Source organism: Thermobia domestica, chromosome 9 (genome assembly GCF_964235325.1).
Source record: "Thermobia domestica chromosome 9, izTheDome1.hap1.1, whole genome shotgun sequence".
Classification (NCBI taxonomy): Eukaryota; Metazoa; Arthropoda; class Insecta; order Zygentoma; family Lepismatidae; genus Thermobia; species Thermobia domestica.
The window spans coordinates 145,858,543-145,879,363 of record NC_137462.1 but is presented as its reverse complement, the minus strand read 5'-3'; the positions used below and the strand labels follow the sequence as shown (position 1 = coordinate 145,879,363).

The 20,821-nt window shown below is 33.6% G+C and overlaps 1 protein-coding gene across 1 annotated transcript in view; it reads right to left on the bottom strand.

The window, feature by feature from the left end:
• LOC145695090 (CLIP domain-containing serine protease HP8-like) overlaps nucleotides 1-20,587 on the bottom strand; it is an 86,011-nt gene extending 65,424 nt beyond the window's left edge. The window contains exon 1 of the mRNA XM_081771976.1: nucleotides 20,467-20,587. The gene's annotated coding sequence lies outside the window, so the exon portion shown is untranslated. The remainder of the gene's footprint in view (nucleotides 1-20,466) is intronic.
• Between the last annotated feature and the right edge of the window lie 234 nt (nucleotides 20,588-20,821).

Sequence of the window (20,821 nt, the reverse complement as noted above, 5' to 3'; positions counted from 1 at the left end):
GGGAACCGTAAGTCATAGAGATACCATATCGATGTTGATCAATACCTAAGAGGATGGTCAATATTTTGTACCAAATACTAACCAGTGGCCACTATCCAACTGGTTATTGGTTTGGCCAGTGGCCATCAATTAATATCGGTACCAAAATATTTACCATCCTCTTAGGTATTAACACAAATATGACTTACCGTTCCCGTGATATTGGCCCAAAAAATGCCGATTTCCATTTATTTGAGGAGCCCTATCTCGGAAACCATAAGTCACAGAGAGATCATAGTGGTGTTGATCAATTCCTAAGAGAATGGTGAACATTTTGGTACCAAATAGTAACCGGTGGCCACTGATCAACTAGCTACTGACCAACTGGCCACCGTTTCCCGGATATTGGGCAAAAAGTTCGAATTTCGGGAGATTTATGGAGCCATACCTCGGGAACTGTAAGTCATAGAGAGATGATATTTTGCGAATTTTTGCGAGAAACAGAACAAAGTACGGATAAAAAGATTTACTTTTGCATCTAGGATCAATCACAGCTATCTTTCCTGCTACATCTCTCCATTCTTTTAAAGTTCGTTCTGGCAATGCTTTTGGAGCATTCTCAACTGTTTTTATTCTCTACATTAACAAAACTGGAATTTATAAAAATATCTAATAAAAATAAAATACCTGTAATAACTAATAAAGATAAGGTAAGGTAAAGGACTTCTTCCAATCGGAACAAGCCATATGACACATTCTGGGCGGAAGTGAAGTTCTACACGTTCAAAACTTCTACACACAGAAGGTACTGTAGTCAACACCACGCTCTTACTCTGCCTTTTTTCCCTCGGTTTCCCCAGGGATATATTTTGCTGGTTTAAAGACGTTGTTTGAACCAGTGACCACATTGGAATGAGAGTAATAAAAGAGAGAAAAAAATCCTACCCACACCGGGGATTGAATCCAGCTTGATAACTATAGTTAGCTATAGTTAGACGTCTTGTCAACTAAATCACGACAGCTGTAAATTTATACTAATATCTACTTTTAATTAGTTATGTAATGCTAGAATTTTTGGTAGTTATAGGCTCGACTGGTTCCAAAAATAAAGTGTATACTCACTGAAAAAAGAAACTGGAATATACTGTTTTGTACCACTGTTCTCTCCCTCTCAATAGCATTATCTAACTTTTATCAATGCTTGTAATTTTGACAAAGTATAATCTTACGTTCGGTACCCGTTCATGGTCGAGTGGCCCAAATACGTGCTTTTACGTGGTTCCTGGTTCGATTCGCGGTAGGGGGTACTTGTTTCGGATATAAACCAGAATAGTGGTTTCAATCACAATTTAGATACTAGAACCCGTCTCATATAGGTTCGGTGCTGAAAAAAGGGATTGTACTCAAATGAACCAAGTTTATGTCCGACTCGGAAGCATCACATTTCATGGACATTCACTACAATATAGTTCCTAAAATAACTTAAACACTAAAGCACTTACAGTGTATTATAATAACTAAGAACTACAATGTCAAAAATCGAAATTGATGTAGTTAATTAAGAAATACTTGTGACTAGAATTCTTTCATAAACATGAAAAAGAAAAAAGAAAAGAAAAAGAAAAATATTGGCGTATAACGTGCTGGATTACATTCTGGAGTACAACATGTGAACTCACTTTGAGTTCATTGAGGATTTGTTAGAATTTACGTTCTCCTACATGGAGTATTCAGATCTGAAAATTGCAAATATTCAAATTTGAGGAATTTGTAATGAATTCTTACTTATGATATAATCAATAGCGTTGCTAAGAGTCTAACTTTAATGGAGGTTGAAAAGGCTTTCTATCATTGTACACACTTGCATTACGGAGGAAAAACCATTTCAGTTCTCGGTTTTTCATTCCTTTTGGATATTTAGGGTATGTTTAAACTCTACTATACCACTGCTATATACTGCTACTACTGCTCATTATTCTCAAGATCAACACTCTATCCTTTCCTTTCAGATCTTTTTGAACGTCTTTTGCTATTTTCTAGTGTTGCTCTTATCTGACAATCCTGAAGATTTGTGATTCTAATGTTCAGAGTTAAACTATTAGATTCTAATGGGATTTAATTATAATGTGATTGGTGTAGGTGATTATACATGAAGTGTACTCAAAAAAGGAAATGGCATGGTCCACCACAAATTTGTGTGGCACCTGAGACCCCTCGCACCAGAGGTGAGCGCTCTACCACTGAGCCATTCTATTCCGGGTACTTCCTACCATCCACATCCATTTACAAAGCACAGCCACAACCTAAACGTCATTTAATTTTTTTTTCTTAATTTTCTAATATCTGTAAAATTGAAGAAAAATAAGGCAAATATTTCTCTTTTTGAGCAAAATAATAGAAGTGTTCAGAGGTTAAAAATTTTAGTGCATTATATATATACGAGTATATGATCAGAATAACCGTGTTCGGAAATCAAAATTAAAGTATGATAAATATCTTTTTAAAAATTGTGTCATATAAGACGTATTTTGTCACATTAGTACATCAAATCTTCGATTGAGACAATTTTGTTCTGTATGTAGAATGCACGAGTATGTTCTAAATCCTGAGTAGCCAACCATCAGCACGCATGTTACTAGAACAGGTTTTTTTTTTATTTAAAGGTATCATTCTGGCATTCGCCTTGTAGAACTGTGTAATAATCTTGGGAAAACTTCAATAAGAATAGCCGAACAATGGATTAGAGCCCAGAATTTTCTGTTTCCAAAATAGAACGCTAAATAGTAGTCTACGGACCTTTCCTTTGAACTATTATCAAATCTTATTGACTGATGATGTTATAGCTGTGGCTATGATTTAAGATCTCAACAATGAAAAATCTCGTGTCTTAATAGTTAACAATGTCCCACATATAATTGTGATCATTTCTGTTGCCAATTCAATACGTTGTAGAACCAAAAAGGTAGAAAATTAATTTTAACAAGGAAAAAAGCATAACCTAAAACATTCCACACTTAACCTTTAAACTTGAATTATCACTCCAAAACGAAACCAAAACACAACTATCATTCTATCTTAGTATAGAATGCTATAAATAAATGAATTGTCATTATTGAAGTTTTGACTTAATTATATGATTATTTTTATCCTCTTATGTATCGAATAACCTTAACAGCCGTATCATCAAACAGGAAATGTTCGCTAGATATCTTCAAGGTTATTTTGTATTCGAAGATGAGAATTATAAACTTTCTTTGTATATGGAAGAAAGGATAAATATCTGAGGTTCCAAATCACTGATTGCATATCCGGCCATCTATTACGAATAATGTAGTAATTTGCATACAAAAAAGGTCCCTTGAATTCGCTTGTAAGGTGTAATTTGCTATATATTTCAGTTTCTTCTTTAAAAAAAAAAAAAAAAAAAAAAAAATCTTAAAATTGAAGATGAAACGTATTTTAATGCACTAACTCACGGTCACCCTTCACCATTCATTGAATGGTTTTTAGTTGCTTTTATACCTTATAGGCACATACATCAGCGGTGGTTTAGTCGGTAAGGCGTCTACTGAAAACCAGATGGTCTGGGTTCGATCTTGGTGACGCTGGGATTTCTTTCCCGTTCTACTTCGAAGCAGGTCACGGATTCCCCTAATCCTTAGCCACGGAGCCTATTTCAACTACATCAGAAGTCAAAAAATTGAGAATTTTACTTCTACATCAAATTTGGGCCAGATCCGTAGCCATAATATTAAGATAGAGGGGAAGGGAGATAGTTTTCTGAGGGGTTAACTTGATTGTTTGGTCCTTTCAGCAGCGAATCTATATGGAACATGGACCTGAAGATTAACGTGAAATCGGAGCTTCATGAGTTTCCATTAGGAATCTAATCTTCTTCCGCACCAAAGACGGAGGTCTAACTTGAGTTTACCTTATATTCATAGATGTTTTCTATATTATATAAATGCTATTATTGTGAAATACAATTTTCTTTGATGAGCTGCGTAGAAATAAAAGTATTTGAAATGCACGCTCAATATTGTAAACAATTAGTACAGATTAATGTGATTCTAATATAGTCAGAAAATTTATTACAAAATGAAATAATACGTAATTCTACGGGTATTAAATGAATATATAGAGCATGTATGTCTGTAGCAGACAAAACTATCTGGAACTTTCATGGAAAGATAAAAGCGAAGTAGCTCAAGTGGTAGAGCGTTGGCTTCGCATTCGGGAGGTCGTCCCGATATGCCCGTTCGCTGTCGACCATTCTGACTGGAGTTTTCCAGGGTTTTCTCCAGTCCTACCAGACAAATGTCGGGATGACACCCACTAAACGGCCCTGGCCGATACTTTCCCAAATCCTTTCCATTGTTATTGTTGTTGTTAGATATCCAGTATAAAATGGCCTTTAAGCTGTATCTGGTGATTGTTAAATGAATAAATAAATAAATAAATAAATAAATAAAAAGGAAAGACCGGAGCAGCCTAGATTAGCACAATCTGTGAAATGCAACTTCCGACAAAAACAGTTGACCTTCAGAAAAGACCCATGCGTCTTTCAGCAAGGAATCTTATCAAGTAGACATAAATCTTCATGATAATAGAGCGGCCAAGCTTAAAAAAAGTCACATTCTCTGAGTAAAGAAGCAATGAATTGGAGATACTAAAATGTTAAATTAGGTTCTCTATTCCCCCCTCTCAACCAATCGGAACTTTTTTCCTTTTAGTTGCAATGAAATATGCTATAAGAATGTATTTGTGTGATTATTTTTAAACGTATATTGAAACAAATAATTGAGAGCTAACCCACCCTCACCATCCTCTTAGGCTACCTCGGTCTGTCCCGAATTGAGGGCAGTTTTTACTAATTTTACAGGCACAAATAGATTTTCATCAATGTGTGGTTCTATGTTTGATTTTACTACATATCGGCTATTATTATTATTATTATTATTATTATTATTATTATTATTATTATTATTATTATTATTATTATTATTATTATTATTATTATTATTATTAATAATAATAATAATAATAATAATAATAATAATAATAATAATAATAATAATAAAAAAAATAAAACCTCTGCGAAAACAGCAGAGAATCAAAGTTTCAATTTCGTCTGGCAGATGTCATTCACTGGAGCATGTTTGGTGTTATCTAAGTGCGCATGTGTTCTACAATTGAATCGGTGAGTGGAAAAAACAGTACTAGTACAAAATCAGCCATTTTGAGATAACTAACATAGAACTACACGTTGCAATGAAGAACAGTACAATTTTCAAGTCCTCACATGTTATAGCAGCTAGTCATGGTGCTGAATGAGTAGTAAAGCAGTATCTGTTCTGGACTAGTACTACTGTTCCTCTCACTATAATCCGGCTTTCAGGTGGCACTAGGAGCGCAGGTGGCGCTTCTGATTGAAAACTAAACATTTGTATTTGTTGATGCTACTTCGTGACTTGCGCAATCCGTTATCGTTTGTCGTAGAAGAAAGCGATTCTTCGGGTACAATCCTCTGAATACAGGGCTCCTGGCTCTATCCCGCTACTGGGAACGGACTTGCCGAATTCGTACTCTTAACCAAGGCATGGACCACTGGACTGTCGTTTCTCAGCATCACCGATATAGATTTGTTTACTAAAAACAGTTTCTTTTGCTTTGTTTAATATCACGTATGTTTAATTTATTTTCATAAAATATTGTTTCTATATTGTAGCTGTATTATCAAGAGTGAACAGTTCATTAAGTGAAATTGAGTGGAAAAACAGTACATGTCCGGCAATAATTAATACTTTATTTAAAAAGTTTGGCATGTTTTTTTTTTTTTTTTTTTTTTTTTAAAAAAAGAAAGGCAAATACGGACATTCTTATGAGTTAGAATAACAGTTTTAAAAAGTTTTCATTATCGTAATATCAACTATATTTATGACATTTGCAAACAAAAGTTATTTTTTGCAAATATCTCAAAATTCCCCCCCCCCCTTTTTTTTTTGACTTGTACTGTTTTTCCACTCACCGATTCAATTATACATCTTTGTTTCAATGAAAGAAAATGGGATATGGACAGCCAGTGTTACCTGTGAAGATGTTAAGGGTCTTCACTACAGCGAAATTTAACTACCGCTAACTTTAGAGTTTTTCTGTAATATCTTCAAAACAAATAAAAGTATTCGAAAAGCAGAAACGTAGTGAACTAGACAATACGATTTTGCATGCGATACCATTATCACAACTCATCTATCTGCTTTCGATTTGGAACTATAGATAGATTTAACATTTTTTGCGGGTTCTGTAAATAGCGGCATATCAAAAGCAGATACCTAGGTGAATTGTGGTAAAGGTACCACATGCAAAATTGTATTGTCTAGTTCACTACGTTTATGTTTTTCGAATGTTTTTATTTGCTTTGAAGATATTACAAAAAAACCTCTAAAATTAGCGGTAGTTAAATTTCGCTGTAGTGAAGACCCCTAAGAATCTTCATTCCGGCGAAATTAAAATACCGCTAATTTTACAGTAATTATGTGATATCTTCAAATAGATAAAATATAATTGAAATATGGAACAAGAGCGACCTAGACAATATTATTTTGCGTGAGGTACCGTTATCACAAGTCACCTAGTGGCTTTCCGTTTTCAGCTATTTAGAAACGCGAAAATAAATGCCGATTTTCAAAGTGGCTCGAAATCGAAAGCAGATAAGTGAGTCGTGATAACGGTTTCTTATGTAAAATAATATTGTCTAGGGCGCTCTTGTTTCACATTTCGATTATCTTTTATCTATTTGAAGATATCACATAATTACTGTAAAATTAGCGGTATTTTAATTTCGCCGGGATGAAGACTCTTAACGAGTTGACTCCATCAACGAAGACAGCCGAGATAATCGTTTTAACTATATATTGCAGAAAACAGAATTCAAAAATTCGCTTTCGTTCACTAGTTTTCATGTGCAGTAATGGATGTAAAACATTACAATCTTCTAAGTCCTACTTACGTGATCGTAATAATAATTTTCTTTCCATGTTAAATGATTTCAAAATCTGATTGCAATGTCGTGATGCATTAAACACAAATGTTGTTGTTCCTCATAACTTAATTTTGAGCTTTAAGTGTTACATATGACACGAATAACCGGCATTCATATTCTCGCCGAAAGGGAAATGAATAAAAGATGAAAAAAAGAAAAGAAAAAATAAGAAATCAAGACACGTTTTTGGAACAAGACAACCAAAACCCATCATTTACGTAGTAAAGTATGATATGGAACAACTGTAAAACAAGGACAAAAGGTTTTTCACTTTCTTTAAACTTGTCTGTGTAAACGTATGTCTTACTACGACATTAATCCTTTCTTGATTGTTTTGTCGAAAGGCAACCTTTACTCCATTTATCTAATAAGTACGCAAATACACTATGCTAGAAGAGTAGAGGAAAGACGCTGTTTTTTTTTTCTCCCTCAAGTGGCTCCAAAAGGTATCATATATGGAAAACTCGAAATTAGGGATTGATTGCAAATTAGGATTATTGATGAGCTAATTAATTATAACTTCATTACCCAGATATTAACTTGTACACACGTCAATTAGTATTCTTTCGCCCCTTTTCCTTCTTCTAATATCAAGAATCCAGATGCTTGATAGTGATAATGATTATATAGGTGCTACAATAGTCAATAGCCAGGAAAAGGGGATGCAATGGGCGAAAATCCGACCATCCTTGTCTTAATCTCTTCTAATCCACGCTGCATAATAATGTCCATGGTATGTCCCATAAGTCCCATCTTTTGGACATCCCATCATTCTTTGAATGTCCAATAACTCCCATATCCGAAAATACTTTTGTTTGGACATCCCATATCCATAAGTTCCACACCCTTTGGATGTCACATACCACAGGCCTCGTACTTTGGACGTCCCATAAATTCCATACATGTTCTGAGACATTCAGCCTAACAATAGGAATACTTTAAGGATAATGGAAATATTCACGAGATTTCCCTTGGGTTTCAATGGGCTGCGCCTGTCATGGGACAATATTTTTAGACATCCAAAGGTCACCCTATGATTACCCTGCGAAGAAGCCAGAAATGCTGGAGGAAGTCTCGCTTCTGAGACATAATGGGACATCTGGATTTTCATATGAGACGTCCCTTGAACATTCTGAAATTGCGAGACTGACATCCCTTGGATGTCCAAAGAGAGTATATCTGTGATATAGGGCTATGGGAGGATATCGGATTGGAAATTAATTTAGATAAGATTAAGTATACAAGCTGAGATCGTATTCATGGTAATGTATTAACTAATAATGTTCAAAAGATGAATACATTATAATTCTTAGGATTAATAATAGTGGCGTCATTTGAGGAGGGTAAGGGGCGGAGGACAATTGCCTTCCTCCTGAGTTTAAGAAATACATATATTTTAATCAATAGTGTACTACTATTCTAATAAAAAACGTGAAACTCTTATGTCGGTGGAGAACCTTCCTCCTCCCCCCTCGTAAGCAAAATCTCAAATGGCGCTAATGTCTAGTAGTAAGAAATAAGTTCAACAAGGAAATAAAGCTTAGACTAATGGCGGGAAATGCATATTATTATTCTGTACACAACTTCATTATATTAGTGATTAATATCGAAGAAATTAAAAGGAAAACTTTATCCAGGGAAAGGTTTATTCTGTCCGGCGTACTTACACAAGGGGAGTTCCTCCTTATATAAAAAAAAATAAATATTTACCTAACTAAGGTAAGCATACAAAAGTTTAGACACTAAATGAATTTGGGAGCTTGAATCCCGCTTTATTTTCGACAAAATTCTGCGTATGATACTTATTTTACATGTTGTATAGATGTGAAACGTGATTGTTAACATGACGAGAAGAGCAGGCTGAAATTAATTTTTTTCAAAAACAATCTTTGGAAAAGAAAATGGCAAACAAGAAATAAAACAGACATGTGAATTTAGATAGTTGCAGTTGCAGAGATTTAGTGAAGTTCACCATATGGACGTCACTAATCATCGTACGTCTATTGATACTTACAGATCGAGACGATATGTCACTACATGAAAAGTGAGCTGCATGCGGGATATATAAAGTACTAGGAAAATTTTAGGAACAAACCTTGTGGAAATGACTTATGGGTAAACCAAGAAGAAGGCAGGAGGTACCGCAAAAAATAAAATAGAACCTTTGGTAATTTGACAACAATAACCTTGACTTATTGACTTAACACAGAATATATATCGTTTCTACGACGATAAACTTTCTAATTTAGAAATAAAAGAACATACTATCCATAAATGATTCCCTCATACTCTGTTAGCGCTTCTATCCCTAGTCGTGTCACTGAATCTTACATAATAAATATACATGGATATCGTGGTACAATTAAATTCTTCATTAGCAGAGTCTTTCTTTCTTATCAAGTAAGATGAATCAAATGTGAAGAGACATTCTGTAGGAGGGAGAGATCCGTCCTACCTCCAAATGGGCTATTTGTACGAGTCGTTGAATCTGGTTCTGCATATAGTACCTGAGTTATAATCTGAGGTGAGCAGGATTTTGATTATAGCCTTTAGTGATTTCCAGGGGTTTGCAAATCATGAGTTGCTGGACTCTGCCAGGTTGAGGCCATACCGTGAGATTTGGAACCTTACTCTGTCAGCTCAGAAAGCTTTCGAAGGAATGTGAGCTTGCCTTAATGCTCCGGCAGGTACACTGGAGATGAAAGTAAACTCCCATTCGCTAGGAGAGTTCCTTCCGGAAGTAGGTAAGCTGTAACTGGTAGATGGACCTCGGCTAATAGCACTAATGGGCAAATATAATTATCCTTCTTGAGAGTTCATCCAATACAAACAGATACACTTTCCGAGATGAGACAGTCTTCAATTCTTATCTCGTGAGCAACCCTAATCGAATACCTGTAATTACTGTCTTTGTGGTGTAATACTTCGTAAACGAATATAGTGCTTAAAAAGTTAGAAACTGTGTTTGCTATTTTATTAGAGCCTTATAAGATTGTAATGTTGACATGTCCATCTGTCCGTCCGTTACTCCACATGATAACTCTTTGGGGGGGGCGAAAGTTATTTTTTTACTTCCGTTTTTTGCAATACACGTCTAGAGCGATTATCTTGGCCGATTTCGTTAATGGAGTCAATAAGTTGACATCTTCACGGATAACAGTGACTTTAAGGGTGACTATCCATATCACGTTTAAAACATATAACATTCCCTAGCTTCTATGCAACCTGCACAGTAGCAAAGATATGTTTGTTGCCTGTAATAACATTATATGGATTATCCTTTCTGTCTTTTAGCAAAGTTTATTCTCCTTTAAGACGTGAAGATATTGCAGATACACATATTGTTTTCATTTCTCCATTTTATTCTCCGCACTCATATTCAATTTCATGTTCATGAGAAGTACGGTATTCTTGTGTCCGATAAAGCCACTGCAATAGCATCGAAACATTATACTGTAAAAGTTTACTCTTTGATATTAATTGTGGGTAAGTTATTTACATTAGCATCAGTTTAATATACGAGAGACTCGGCCGAACATAATGTTAAGCGCCACTTCCGCTGAAATTCAGTTATTAGGTGGAATGGGTTGGCATCAAACTATGGAACAGTAGGAAGATATTTAACTTCGGAAATGTACACTCATGTCCAAAATGATTGTCGCACATCTATAACTGTCTTCTTGTAAGAATATAATTTGATAATGAATTTGCAGGGTACTTTTAATACTGATACTATGTATATAATCGGAAAATGTATATTTGTGTAAATTTCATAGGAAAAGAATTATAAATACGAAAATTAGAATGAGTAAAAGAAAATGTTGCTAAATGGACAAGAAAGTTTTGTTTTCGTTTTATTGTTCTTATTTACTGCTCTTTTGACATGAAATTTGCCAGATACATGTCTTTGTCGATTATACACATACTAACATTATAAGATATACCGGTCGAATTCGCTATCAAATTATATTCCTAGAAAAAACATATTTATAGACATGCGACAATAATTTTGGACATGAGAATACCTGTGGATGGCAGGGGAAGTTTATTTGGCATGTATCATTGCATCGAGTTGATTTAATTTTGAGTTTAACGCCCCTTTCAGCAGCGAGGCGATGTGACACGTGGACACACTGATTAACGTGGAATTCGAACCACATGAGCTCCCGTCGGAAATCGAATCCGGATCTTCCACACCAAAGGTACGTATGCTAACCACTTAGCCACAAAGAAGCTCTGTATCACGGCATTGAGTTGCATGAGAATATTAAATCTTCTTTTCCAGTTTACTTGAAAGTTAGAAGATGTAACATATCCAAGCTGTTACAAATGTAACATATCATTATGTTTCTCCAAATTGCTCATAACTTCAGAAAGCCTAATAGTCGTTTAATAAATATTTTCATTGACAAAGATCTTTGAAAGTGAAAACAATTTCACAAGAAAACAGATTATCTCTAGACAATTTTTCAAGGAGTTTGGTTTACTAAAACTCCCTTATATATTTACCCTGTCCATCAATCTGTCCTGGGCACAATAATGTATCAAGTATCAAAAAATGAATGTTGATGAATCACAACTAAGTTTGGTCAGAATTTAGAGATCAGCAATCGACTTCATTGATCGAAGCGATATCCAAACTGAAATTTTTTTTCCTTGATCACTATAGAGGAAATAGGATAACAGATTACGGGAAGTGCTTCTCTGCATTTAACTAAACATTCCAAGAATATATTCCATCTGCACTTTAGTCTGTATATTAAGACCAGAAGTGGCAGAAATTCACCACTTCCGGGTTTAACGTTGATGGCTACAGAGCAAAAGGACAAGTGGTTTTTTGAAATTGATTAAGTATCACAAAAACATATTCCATTTCCACTTCAATATCTCTACTAAAACCGGAAGTAACAAAAATCAACTACTTCCTCTTTTATCATTCATCATTATAGAGTGAAAACAGTTCCAGATAGCGAGGAGCGGTTGTCTGCAATCAATTAAACGTCCCCAAAATATGTTTCCTTTTCACCCGAATCTGTCTACTGAAACCGGAAGTGGCAAAAATCAAACATTTACAGTTTTAAAGGTGATCGTTGTAGAGTGGAAACGGCAACCGATAGCAAGGAGCGGTTTTTATGCAATCAATTAAGTGTCTCTAGAATATACTCCATCTCCACCCTAAAACTTTCTGTTAAAACCGGAAGTTGCAGAAAATCATCCACTTCCGGTTTTAACAGCGATTCGTTATAGAGTAAACACCGTAATACAGTAGATAGATAGAGAAGTTTTTTTTTCTGTGATCAACTAAGTGTTCCAAGAATGTATTCCATTTCCACTTACTGAATTTCTGTCTACTGAAACAGAAGGTGATAAAATCTATTACTACTTCCGGTTTTAATATTTATTGAGAAAAGATCACGACATACAGTGCACGCGCCTTTTAAGTTCCTAAACTGTGCATAAATAAACATCTTGTTTCGGAAGATTAAAAAAATATGAGTTATTACTGATAGCGAACAATATAGCTTTTACCACACTACTAAAATTAGTTTTTCTTAGTTTTACTCGAATATTCTCAAGCATCTCATTTTGTTTAGCAGGACTTCATCTATCAATTAATTTATCTACCATTTCAGGACACATTGTAGTTAAACAATATTAAGGTTTAAGATTTAATAATAATATTGGGCTATATACAATAATAATAATATATTAAATATATATACAATATATTTAATAATAATATTGGGCTATCAAGTACACTGTCGTCTTCCTAGTGTCCGAATGAAAAACTTTATTGACGAACTAGCTGAAATACCCATTCTTCATATGGAGGTTGTATTTGGAAGTCAACGCGTGTGAGGGTATCACCATTCATCTAAGCGACAGCGAAAACTACGAATTCGACACCAATATCGGTCATTTGCTACTACTTTCACATGTCCCGGTAAAAGCCCCCCTTGAGACCCTCGAAATTAAAAAAAAAAAACGCTTAGTCTTAGTCTGGGACCCTGGACCAAGGTACCCGTGATCCAAATTTGGTAACTCTCGGTCCATTCGTCTGGTCCCCAGGCCGCACACAGACAGACAGACAGAGAAAAAACACAAACTCTTTATTTTATTTATATTAGATTAGATGTATATTTCACTATAGCACAAGTGAAGTTCCAGGTTTAGAGAAGAATAATAACTTTTTTTTCGATTTCCTCGAAAACTAAGCATGAGAATTCACATTCACAACGTATAATCTTGTTTAACGAAATAAGATCTGTTAGTAGATATCATCATAGAACCGTTTTAATTTTCCTTATTCATTAATTATATTTTAGAATTCATAAGATAATCACCAGACACAATAACCCAATGTTCAGCAAGCGGTTCCTGTTAAGGTCGTTTCTCTATGTTTGTTAATATTTTGAAAGAAATTATTATTATTATTATTATTATTATTATTATTATTATTATTATTATTATTATTATTATTATTATTATTATTATTATTATTATTATTATTATTATTATTATTATTATTACGCTTTTCCGTTCAGGTTGCTTTGAAATTAATATTATCATCTTAACTGAATGCATCATTTATGCATTTTTCATTTTATTTATGGTAAGACGGCATTATTAAAATGGTCAGCATCTCCTGATATAAGCTATTAAGATTTATAGAATATAAAATAATAATTATATTCTTGTACTTGACATTGTAGACATATGTTTCGAATGTTTTCAAGCTGACGTTAATGTGTATCCCATCTTCTTATTCCTCATCATCCTTATGTCATGTTCTTATATATTGAAAGTGAGGAACATTAGATTACAGTTTTTGTGAGGTTGGAAATACCTGCTTATACACCACATTTGGTCAACGAAAAGTTTTAAAAAATGAATAAAGGAAAATTGTTGTGGTGTATTATTGGGAAAAACCAAGCTTGTTAAGTACACATCATTTATGCGCGATTGCTTTATAGTTTTTTTTTTTTTTTTTTTTAAAGATGTTTATTTCATTGGAATGGTTGCCTCTAGGGAAACCACTGATATATTACCAGCCATGTTAAGTCAAGAATAATGTATTCCACCCACTACTTTTCCTCTGCTCTCCAAGGAAATTTAGTAGATCATCCTTCAACCGCAAATATCTTACAAATTATCTTTGACTTCTCAGCTAGTTTTGTGTCAAAATATTCTTTTAGCATTTTGATGATTCAGAAGCACTTACGTTACACTACACTTATATTACACCTATCTAACAAATTTCAAAGACGTTAGATTGAATTTAAATTTAGCATCCCTTTCAGTAGCGAGGTTATGTGAGATATCAGCCTAGACCTTAACGTGAAACCCAAACCATATGAGCTCCCGCATGGAATCGAACCAGGGTCTCTCGCGCCAAAGATGCGATTTCAACGTAGTGAATTTTAATATCGAATAAGCAGTAAAGGTCATAAATTAATTTAGAATTATATTATTAGTAGTCAGTGGCCTATTTACTATTTTGTTTCGGGGGGCTTCGCTAACTTTAGTAATGAAAATGTGAAATTTCTGCAAGATATTTCATATACTTTAATATAGTAAATAACATTTCGGGGAGGGGGCCTTAAGACCGAAAGCCCTCTTAAATACGCCACTGTTAGTAGTAGTAGTAGTTTACAAATACTCATCAAAATATGTTTAGAAAATGAGCAAGGATTTTTTTTGTAATATTCAGGAATGTTTTAAAAAGTTTGCAAATAGCAGATCACGATAATTCATAAGTATTAAAGCTATCAAAAATAACATTTGATCATTACTGTTTTCTATAATTTTAGGAATGATTTGGAGGGAATTTGTATACAATATTAAATTTAAAGAAATAAAAACTTTTTTTTTTTTTTTTTTTGCATATACTTTCGATTAAGCGTATTTACTAGCGTTTAAAGAAAAGAAGTCCAAAGATCATACCAATTCCGCAGTTCTCACTGACTAGAACAAAATAAAAGTGTCATTGTAAAAACTCATGCGTAGTTTTCGGGAAAATTCAAGAAAATAAATTAATTTGTAAGCCTAAAAATTGATGTTGAATGAAAACCACGCCATCTATTAAGATGAGACTGATATTGATGCATACCTTTATTAAGCTCTTAATTATGACATTATGCGTTGTGTTTAATGAGATATAGCAACAATTATGATTAACTCTTAAACTTTACTATTTTCGTTTAATTATGATATTGTCCAAATATAAGATATATGATTTTATGACAATTGATAGATCCCACCGAGCTCAACAAAATCAGATGATTTGAGGATCAAATCTGGTTTTTCGAGAAAGTCCAAAGAAACTAAATTTTGTGAAAAAAATGCATGTCGTTTCATTGTCAATCTGATGTAGTTGATAGTTTTTGCTTTCTTCGAATAAATTATTCATTTATATATTTATTGCATATGAAAACCAGTTGGGAATGCTCTAAGGACATTGCCAGAACGAACTTAAAAAGAATGGAGAGATGAAGCGGGAAGGATAACTGTGATTGTTCCTACATGTAAAAGTAAATCTTTTTATCCGCACCTTGTTCTGTTTCTCGCAAAAATTCTCAAAATATCATCACTTCATAACTTACAGTTCCCGAGATATGGCTCCTTAAATCTCTCGAAATTCGACCTTTTTTGGCCAATATTTGGAGAACGGTGGCCAGTTGGTCAGTAGCCAGTTGATCAGTGGCCACCGGTTACTGTTTGGTACCAAATATTTACCAACCTCTTAGGTATAATTAACACTAATATGATCTCTCTGTGACTTACTGTTCCCGAGATATGAACTATATTTTGGCCAATATCACGGGAATGGTAAGTCATAGAGAGATAATATTTTTGTTAATCAGTACCTAAGAGGATGGTAAACATTTTGATACCGATAATAATTGGTGTCCACTGGCCAAACCAGTGGATAGTGGTCACCGGTTACTATTTGGTACCATCCTCTTAGGTATTGATCAACTTCAATATGATCTCTCTATGACTTACGGTTCAAGAGATATTGCTCTTTAAATCTCTGATAATCGACTATTCTTTGGCCAATATCTCGGGAACGGTAAGAGTGACGCGAAAAATTTATTCACTTTTCCAGATTGTTTTTGATGCTCTACCGAATGAAGGGTTCAAAATTGAAAAAAAAAAAAAAAAAAAAAAACGCAAATAACAGACAGACACACAGACATAGAGAATCCACTAACGTACTTTTAAGTTCGTAGAATATATACTGTTAAGTACCAGATTATGTCTAAATTTTTTCCTAACAGAATACTACTTGTAAAATTATTTAGCATCCTCCTGGACTATACGCCATATATATATATATATCTATATATATAAAAGAGAACGCACAAATCCTTTGTTCCCTCATCACGCTAATACGGCTGAACCAATTTCTTTCATTTTTGGGGGTTATTAGGATTTGGACCCTAGATGGTTTTTATCATATCACTTTAATTTTTAATTACCAGTGTCTTGAGATAATTGACCATTCAAGTGTCCATAACGTACAAATCCTTTGTTAGTTCATCATAGGTAAAAATAAACGTATTTATATGCAACCCGCATGACCGTGTCACTCGGCGGGTTAACATAAATGACAGGCGATATAATGTTAACATTTACTGCAATCTACTATGGTTTTTATCATATCACTTGAAAGCGAAAAAGTAAAAATTATCTAAGTAACAAAGTTTATTGCGTTCCGGGGTGACCGCAGCGAAGCGGGGCGGGTTAACATAAATGACAGGCGATATAATGTTAACATTTACTGCAATCTTCTATGGTTTTTATCATATCACTTGAAAGCGAAAAAGTAAAAATTATCTAAGTAACAACATTTATTGCGTTCCGGGGTGACCGCAGCGAAGCGGGGTGAACGCTGCTAGTATATATATATATATATATATATATATATATATATATATATATATATATATATATATATATATATATATATATATATAAGTATTATTTTATCATGAATGGATAAACATACGAATAGGAATGGTGAAAGAATTGTTGAGTGGGTCTGTTATATGAAATTCATTTTAAAATATTTCTGAAATAATAGTAATAAAAAGAAGACGATAGATTCTGTTAGTGTTTAAGATTATTTTGATGGAGTTTGTCACGAAAGTAAGTTTAAGTTCCTTTTCTAAAAGTAAAATAGGGGTCTAAAGTGCTTTGTACTATTATTTGGTTTAAGTTTAGAAAATACAGTAATATTGGTCTTTATTATTATTTTAGTATCATTAGAAAAGTGTTTTTTTTTTTGTTTTGTTTTGTTTCAGACAGTACTTCGTAAAATTTGTTGATTCATGTTTAAAGGAAGTAATAAATGATGTTAAATAGTTTTAAAGAATTTTAGATATCATTATCAGGAAATCATTTGAGAAACCTATTTTTAAATATCAGTAATCAAAGGAAACGAAGAGAAGTATCTTGTTTAATTTTTAGTATGCCTCAATCAATAATTAAAATCGGAAACTAAATTTTAAAAGATACCTAAAATTAACACAAAAGTGCAGGTGTGCGTTCCTTGGGTTAGTTTTAGTTATACTATATAGAGTAAATTATTACGAAGACTAAATTTTAAGTTAAAAAAAAAAAAAATTAAAATGAGTAATTGAAGAATGTCACGTCCAGTTGATGTATTAAGATAGGCACGAAGTTTATCCTTCCTTGCTTGTCTAATGGGTGGTTCTGGATTCGATTTCTGATAGAAGACCGTTAAAATTTGAATAATTGTGGTTTGAATTGCACATTAAACTGTACGTTCACGTCTTCTATATGTTCAAAACTGAAAAGGTGCGTAACAGACTTGAAGAAACAAGCAAACGAAGCTTGTCCCAAAGATTATTTTAAAAGTCCCATGTGTATTCAAATTTGTTTCGAATATTTTAAAAATGTTATCGATTAAATTACTTATACACTAAATTCGTCACTGCAGAAATACAAATCCACTGTATTAATCAACTGTTAGCACATGGAAATGATATTTTGCTGCATTTAAAATGCTTATTCTTCGTAACTTTCAAAATCCAACATTGTTTTTTATAATCGAATGGTATGCTTTTGTGCCTTTTGTCACACAATCTCTGGTACAATTCCTGTTCGAGACAGGATTTTTATGGTATTAACCCAGTATCTTTCGATTATATTCGCGAACTACTGTACTTAAATCAATTAGAAGTAACAAACTGTTGTTTAGGAAGCTATAAATAATGCCATAGTTGGAAATGGACCGGATGTGCTGACCATATACTATGAAATTGAACGTGCTCCATCTTGCCGTTCATACTTCCCCCTTCCTTCACATTAGGGTGACCACACAGTTTTTAACGGGGTTGTCCCGTTTTCTCAGTAAATCGTTCGGTGTTCCGAGGAAAAAATGCAAATGAGACGCAAAATATCCCAATAATAATAATAATAATAATAATAATAATAATAATAATAATAATAATAATAATAATAATAATAATAATAATAAATAATAATAATTAATAATAATAATAATAATAATAATAATAATAATAATAATAATAATAATAATAATAATAATAATAATAATAATAGCCTTCTTATTTTAGGCTCTTAGTTACGTAGTATACTAGTAATTTCTTATATAGACTTCAACAGTTTTTGATGGAAAGACCAACCCTTCTACAAGATATTGTCATCGAAATATATATATATATATATATATATATATATATATATATATATATATATATATATATATATATATATATATATATATATATGAGGCAATTGATTTCCCTAATCATGGTTCCTGCTAAATGTTAAAATCTAATGTAAAAATTCAAATTGAAATAAGGTTAAACAAATAGAAAAATAATTATTTTGAAAAGCTAAAGGTGTTTTCCTTACTGGCACGATTAATGACATAACTAACTATATGGATTGTCAAATTATGCCAATTTGCCAAGTGTCCGGTTTTTAAAAATCTTCTAAATCTTGTCACCCTACTTTTCATGAACTACAGCCCCAGATACTTTAATTTGACTTTATTTTGAATGGATAAACATTGGTATAAGAACTACACACGAAGCCTACAGCAAAAAGAAAGAAAAGTATTTTGCGAATGGAATTAATGAAAAAAAGGATTCATCGAATGTTTCAATGTGGAGTCGACGAGGCAGAAACGTTGATACTATGCAGAAGTGGTGAAATACGACAAGAAGCTTTCGAAATATGGACACGGAGCACGGAGAAAAATATGGGTCAGACGGAAAACCAATGAGGAAGTGCTAAGAAATTGAATAAAATAACAAAATTGGAAGTAATTAAAAAGAGGAAAAGAAACTGGTTACTAAGACATTATTTGGGAAGAAATTATATTCTATGAGATGTGTTTGAAAGTATGATGGATGCTAAAAAAAAAAAAAAAAAAAAAAAAAAAACGGAACGGTATAAAAACTAGAACTGATTAACAGTATAAATACAGATAATTACGTGATACAAAAATGGTGGGTGTGCTGACTTGTTGATATAGTGATCATTTCTAGTTTGACCAGGACAATGTGTTCCTGGTTCGATTCTCAGTCACGCGCAAGGGCGCCGATCCCGGGGGGCCTTGGGGGCCCGGGCTCCCCAAACCTCATGTGGCCCCCTATTGTATTTTTGAATATACAATATTTGGCATAAGTTGAGTTCAATTTGTCTTAAAATCTTCATATATATACCTTCTGCATCTGAATGCTTCCCCCCCCCAAATTTACAGAGAAATCGGCGCCCTTGGCCACGCGAGCTTGTGGTGGACAACATTATACCCGTGGATTTTCTCGGGGTTCTCTCGTTTTCCCCCAAATTCTCCTTCCAGCAATTATTTCACAATAATTTGCTTTCATTAATTCATGTCTCTCCTTTAGCCTAAAGGCCATGATTGTGAGACGTACAGCTAGAAACTAACTCATTTCTAATACATCAAGAATTTTGTGGTTGACAACATCCTTTCCGAGGGTTTTATCGGGTACTCTCGTTTCCTCCCACATTTTCATTCTACCAATTTTTCTATCATTATTCACTTGCCTTAATCATCGTCTTCCTTAGCCTAACAGGATATGATCGTGGGACGTTGAAATGAAAGATTTCTAATACGTCAAGAGGTTAGATGAGAACCGTAGTAATGTAAAATTACACGTCCAATGATGACAGAATACCAAATATTTATATTAATTATATATTGAAAATAAAATTTCCACTAATAAGAAAATAACATTCCTTATAGACGTGTTGAAAAAAGAGAATCAGCCGCTTCAATCAAAACAATTTATGAGAATTGTCAGTACTCACGCGAGTGTGCTTGGAGACCAGGATTATAAGTAACCAAATCACTGATGTGTAACTGGAGAAGTACTATAAACGCACTGTGTGTATATGTACGTGTGTGTATATATGACACCTACCTCACCCACTTCCAGATGAGCGAGCGATCGAGCTGCCAGATAGATTGAGCGCCAACAACACAACTGATCTCCTTTCTTGCGTGTTCACCGGCTTTCTACCTGTGCTACAACAATATCCGCCCGTTGCGCCATCTTCGCTATACCAACCAACTAGTGCAAGGAAAAAAAAAACACATTGTATTCCCCTCTTCTCATTCCTAGTTTTCTTCTTCTTTTTCATTCGTTTTATTTCATTCTTTGCTATCCATACACGAATATACTCTCCAATGACGTCATATCTCCTATCGTTTATTCTTTCTTTCTTCAAAAAATTGTATATTCTATATAAACTTGCTTCCATATATTCTTTTATTAA